Below are 6168 nucleotides of genomic sequence, written 5' to 3' on the forward strand. Positions count from 1 at the left end.
CGGATCTGCTTCTCCACGGCCTCCAGCTCGAGCTGCACCGAATGCAGCTCGAACGTGTCCTCACCTGCACTCAAAGGTAGACACACATCCGCCATTAAAGCAAGTAATAGTGAGTAAAACAATGGTAATGTGTGTGAATAGAGTATTAACAATGTACGCAAGATTAGCGGCAACTACACTGGCAATGCTAACGGGCTATAAGCTAATAGCGGTCTCTGGAAATCAAAATAAAACTAGTCATAACAAGGCGCTCTGATTGTTTCTGTTGTAGAATACGATAGGGGATATATTCACACGTTATAGAAACGGAAATGATGGTGTATAAAATTGATTTTAAGATAAAAAATAGACGATAAACAATTAACTTGACAGAGCTCAAACTCAAAACACGCCAGTTCAGTCAAAATCAGTGAGATTTTTTTTCTTTGAATGAAGTTTTCTGTTAGTCTACTTTCACTTTAAGAAGGAAAGCATGGATCCAATATACTGATACACATGCCTTTTCTTTCTCAACTGTTTACGTTAAGACATGGGCCTAACCGACTGTGTTTACTAGGATATTCGCCAAGGCGACATGTTGATGTAATTTGGTCTGTATTTGTTCATCCATGCACAAAAAAAGCGGAAGAGAGCTCAATTAGGTATTAGCGTGCTGTTGATGCGTCTCTCTGCATGCGTGCACTTTGGATGTGTGCGCGTGTCCCTGCGCGCTGAAGACTTCTCACAAGCGCTTGACGATTCCGTCAACTATCCCGAGTAGGGCTGCTCGATTATGGCAAAAATTTTGGTCAATATTGTAATCACGATTATTTAACACGATCATGAGGGGGCCATATGACCAAAACTTCATATGAGTGATTTATTTAAAGATAGTAGGCGCGTTTCCATTACCCTTCAAATTGCGCAAATTGAAATTGCGAATTGAAAATACGCCTAATGGAAACGCATCAATTTCGCAAAAATGCCCATATATCGCAAAACAATTTACACTGCACATGTCTACGGTGCAGTGTGGCTCTGATACGGCCACTGAAGCTGATTGCGGCCACAATGCTTGTGTTTATTCCAGAATCCAGCCGCGCCACGCACGTTTCTGAAGCGGCTCTCTGTACTGCTTCTGTAAGGATACACGCATGCGCCTCCTTTTAATAAATATAGCCAAAATCCCACCGAAATCCGTTGCCATGACTTATCGCGAGAGGCAAAAGGTTACGTTTTAGTCGCATAACATTGGTTAATGGAAACGCCGTCATTTCGCAATACTTTTTTATCGACATTTAGAAAATATCCCTAGTGATACATATCAAATATATATTTCCTGTAAATAAGGTTGCTATCACATCTACATTGCAGAGACCAGCGGAAATTCAAACAAACACACAAAACATCCTTAAAATTATTGAAAATAATTAGTGTCAGTAATCTTTTCCATTAAATTAAGTAAATAACTCAACCCTGTAACAATGAGAAAAAATGTGTGTGTGTGTGTGTGTGTGTGTGTGTGTATACACACGTGTGGTTTTGATTTTCACTCAAAATGGCCACTGCTCCTTATGTAGTGTAGAAGAGTAGACCATATATGTGACCCCAGACAACAAAACCTCAACCTTTTTTTTTTTTATCTTTTAAAAAGATTTATACATCATCTGAAAGCTGAATAAAGCTTTCCATTGATGTAAGGTTTGTTAGGATAGGACAATATTTGAGATACAACTATTCGAAAATCTGAAATCTGGGGGTGAAAAAAAAAAAAAAAAATCAAAATATTGAGAAAATCGCCTTTAAAGTTGTCCAAATGAAGTTCTTAGCAATGCATATTACTAATCAAAAATTAAGTTTTGATATATTTACAGTAAGAAATTTACAAAGTATCTTCGTGGAACATGATTTTTACTTAATATCCTAATGATTTTTGGCATAAAAGAAAAATCAATAATTTTGACCCATACAATGTATTGTTGGCTATTGCTACAAATATACCTGTGCTACTTATGACTGGTTTTGTGCTCCAGGATCCTATATGGCAGCAATAAAAAACTTTGTAAATACTTATGGATTCAAATAAAATGTTTAAAAAATAATAATTTTCCATCTTAATTTTATGTGACAGGGTTGAGTTGTTAAGTCTGACAGTTCCCTCCCTGACTATAATACGCCTCAAAAATATGAATGAAAACTATGATACTACTAATCATTTTCCAAACTAAATCATTATGGGCATGGAATGGTTAGTGTGATGGGTTGAGTTCAGACTGAAGGGCCTAAACTTTAAAGTAGTTTTTTTAAATAAAATATCTTGCATTGTTTAAGAAAAAAAAACACAACATTCAAACTCAGTGAAGTGCCTCGGGGACATGACCAAATGCTTGCTTTAAGATAGATTTATGACATTATTTTATGCTAAAAAAAAATTAAATGCAATAAATATTTTATATATTATCATGGGCATACCAAAATATTGTGAAAAGCTTCTAACAAGTCATTTTGGTGAACCACCACTTTAGAAACTCTAGGGGATTGAAATATTACTGAATCCTAGGAATGACCCTTACATGATGAACATATTTAATTTAGACTTTTGGTAGAACCTTTTGGATCTTCAAAGTTTTTAAGATGTGAACTTTGAATGGAGGGACACAATTTATTCAGTTTTCATTAAAAATATCTTAGTTGGTTTTCAAAGATGAATGAAAGTCTTCTTAATTTTTGTAATGATACAAGGGTGTGTAAATGATGTTTTATTTATTTATTTATTATTTTTTTATTAATTAATCCTGCAACCTAAAATGTTGTTTAATTTTTCTTTTGTCAGTACCAGCAGGAGGATGCGAATGAGATCAGTATCTCCAAAACCCAGTGGTCTGTCAGTGAAGAGTAGAAAATTAATGGATCAACCTCTTAGATTCAGTGATGAATCAGTGACTTTTGTGCCTCTGTTAGTATAAACATTTGCTTGCTAATTTACTGTAGTGCATCCCAGATTTAATAAACTTTACAAAATATGTAACGTGCAGTGCATAGGTGCACATTTCTTATGGTCTCCAGCTGTCCTTGTAACCACTGTCATTGACGTATTTGCTGCCCTTTTCTTTTTCATGTGCTGATCAGATCTCTACCATCCTCTACATCCCACTATCATGCTCACATCAGGCAGGACAAACCTGAAACAGTACTGCAGACACACGTACTGGAGACTGGAGAACTGCAGAGTATCAAAGACCAGCACAAAACCAGCATGAAGAAAAAGTACGAGAGACTATTTGAGGGAACCAGACTCCAAAAGAATGAAACCCTCCTGAACAGGATCTACACACAGCTCTACATCATAGAGGGAGAGAGAGAAGGAGTGAATGAAGAACATGAGGTTTTACAGATGGAGAAAACAGCCAGAACACAACACTCACAAGACACTCCAATCGACTGCAATGACATCTTTAAAGCCTTACCTGAAGCAGGATGTGAGGAGAAAGAGCAGATCAAGACTGTTCTTACTAAAGGCATCGCTGGAATCGGAAAAACCGTCTCTGTGCAGAAGTTCATTCTGGACTGGGCCGAGGGAAAAGCCAATCAGGATGTAGATTTCATGTTTGTGCTTCCATTTCGAGAGCTGAACTTGATCCAAGATCATCAGTACAGTCTTCACAGACTTCTGCTGGACTTTCATCCTGAACTTCAAGATCTGGACTCACAGATTTATGAGGAGTGTAAAGTTGTGTTCATCTTTGATGGTCTGGATGAAAGCAGAATCACACTGATGTTTTCAGACGCTCAGAAAGTTTGTGATGTGACTGAGACTTCATCAGTGGCTGTGTTGATGTCAAAGCTCATGAAAGGAGAGCTGCTTCCCTCTGCTCTCATCTGGATCACCTCCAGACCAGCAGCAGCCAATCAGATCCCCTCCATATACATTCACCGTCTGACAGAAATTCAGGGATTCAGTGAGTCTCAGAAGGAGGAATATTTCAGGAAGAGAATCAGTGACCAGCATCAAGCCAGCAGAATCATCTCACACATCTCTGAGATCTTTAAGCAGGAATCTGTGATTCATCAGAAGAAAGTCTACAGCTTCATTCATCTCAGCGTTCAGGAGTTTCTCGCTGCTTTCTATGTGTTTTACTACCATGTAAATAAAATTGTGAAGGGACTGAAGAATTTTGTTTCTGTAAGAAATGTGCTTAAAATAGCAGTGGATGAAGCCCTTGAGAGTGAGAATGGTCAGCTGGATCTGTTCCTGCGGTTCCTGCTGGGCGTCTCACTGGAGTCCAATCAGAGACTCTTACAGGATCTACTGACACACACAGAGAACAGATCAGAGAGCATCAGAGAAACCACACAGGACATTAAAGAGATGATCAAAGATGCACATGATAGTTATCGTCTCTCAGCTGGTCAATCCATCAATCTGTTCCTCTGTTTGCTGGAAGTGAAAGATCAGACTCTGTCCAGAGAGGTTCAGGAGTTTGTGAAATCAGACAAACACTCAGAGAAGAAACTCTCTCCTGCTCACTGCTCAACAATCGCCTACATGCTTCAGATGTCAGAGGAGCCGCTGGATGAGCTGGACCTCAAGAAATACAACACATCAGATGAGGGGAGAAGACTGATACCAGCTGTGATCAACTGCAGAATAGCTCTGTGAGTATTATAAGGCACAGTGATGCTGGAGTTACTGTATATTTTGTACAGTACTGTATAATTACTATATATATTATTAGACGGGTGGTACTGTTGTCTCACAGCAAGAAGGTCCCCGGTTCAAGCCCCGGCAAGGACAGGATGCCTTTCTGTGTAGAGTTTGCATGTTCTCCCTGTGTCTGTGTGGGTTTACGCTGGGTGTTCTGGTTTCCTCCCACAGCCCAAAGACATGCAGGTTAGGTTAATTGAACATTCTAAATTGTCCCCGGACATGTGTGTAAAGACAAGACTTGTGTATGGATCGACTTGTGTATGGATTAACTGTTTCTTACCATGAATATAACCGTAGATGCTGGATTGGCGTTAAGAAATAAACAAACAATATATGTTATTAGACAAAATAATAATATAGTATTTGAATGTTTTATTTCTGTACTTTCCTGAGTAACATTTCAAGTACAGGGCTCTCAAATTGCGACAGTTGTTTTGAGAATGTGCAAGTGTAACGGAGGCCAGCGGGTAGGTGCTGTGTAAAGGTGCAGGTAAACCTCACTCCCCTGATCTCAAGAAGCGCACTAGCGACTGATGCTAGTGGCTGCATTCTTTAGCCTCCTTGTTAGTGTGCCTGCCTCCCATGCCGGAGACCTGGGTTCGAGACCCACTCGGAACAAGAATGAAGTGTGGTGGTAAGGACCGCAGGGGGTAACACAAATTCAAATTTGACGTGGTTAAATTTTGTGCGAGTGCATGGTCTGCACTGCTCCAAAGCGACTGCTCCATACAGCACGTGTTTCAGAGCCGCGGCACATTGTAGCAGGAGTCAGATTTCACTGATCACATGAAGAGAGGTGCTTTCAGCGTGAGCGCTTCAGGTGTAGAGCCTGGTTTATACTTGCCTCGTCAGTACGAGTGTGAAGGTGCGCTGCAAAAATGACGTGAATATTGAGGAATGACTATGGAGGCTTTTTTTTATTCATCAGTGTTTGCTAAACATTCTGTAATTTATTAGTCACTATATAGTACAGCATGTGGTGTAGGCCTATGCCATGACTCATCTTATTCGTTTTTGTTAATAAACATTTTATGTAAGACAGTTTGTCATTGCAGCCTACTGTTTTCTTGTAGTTGTGCGTTTTAATTAAGAATAACAATGAATCCATCTTTTGTTTTAATCTTAAAAGTGAAAGGTATATAGAAATAAGCAAAACAAACAATTATCTTTTCTTGTAAAACGTGACACAATGATCGCAAATTTGAAAGTGGAAGTGGAAGCACACAAAGCCCAGATTATAACACAGCAATAGAGGAACTCCTGTTCACAAAACTAAAATCACAAATAATACTGATGAAAAAGAACGGGTTGAATGTTCAACACGTTCATTACCATATAACTATAAACTATGATAAAAGTTCATAAGCATGCATTGATTAATCCCATGTTGTAGAAAAAAAAAGAAATTGCAACAAAATGATGTGCTCGTGCGACCAACTGAGAAAGTTAGTCGCAAAAGAGCGACCAGTGGGAAGAATGAG

At 38.9% G+C, this 6168-nt stretch overlaps 1 pseudogene; it reads left to right on the plus strand.

Annotated features, from left to right (window-relative positions):
* Positions 1-2826: 2826 nt before the first annotated feature.
* LOC107674989 (NACHT, LRR and PYD domains-containing protein 3-like) overlaps positions 2827-6168 on the plus strand; it is a 10874-nt pseudogene continuing 7532 nt past the window's right edge.

The sequence above is a fragment of the Sinocyclocheilus anshuiensis genome, unplaced genomic scaffold, assembly GCF_001515605.1.
Source record: "Sinocyclocheilus anshuiensis isolate Anshui unplaced genomic scaffold, SAMN03320099.WGS_v1.1 scaffold1484, whole genome shotgun sequence".
Classification (NCBI taxonomy): Eukaryota; Metazoa; Chordata; class Actinopteri; order Cypriniformes; family Cyprinidae; genus Sinocyclocheilus; species Sinocyclocheilus anshuiensis.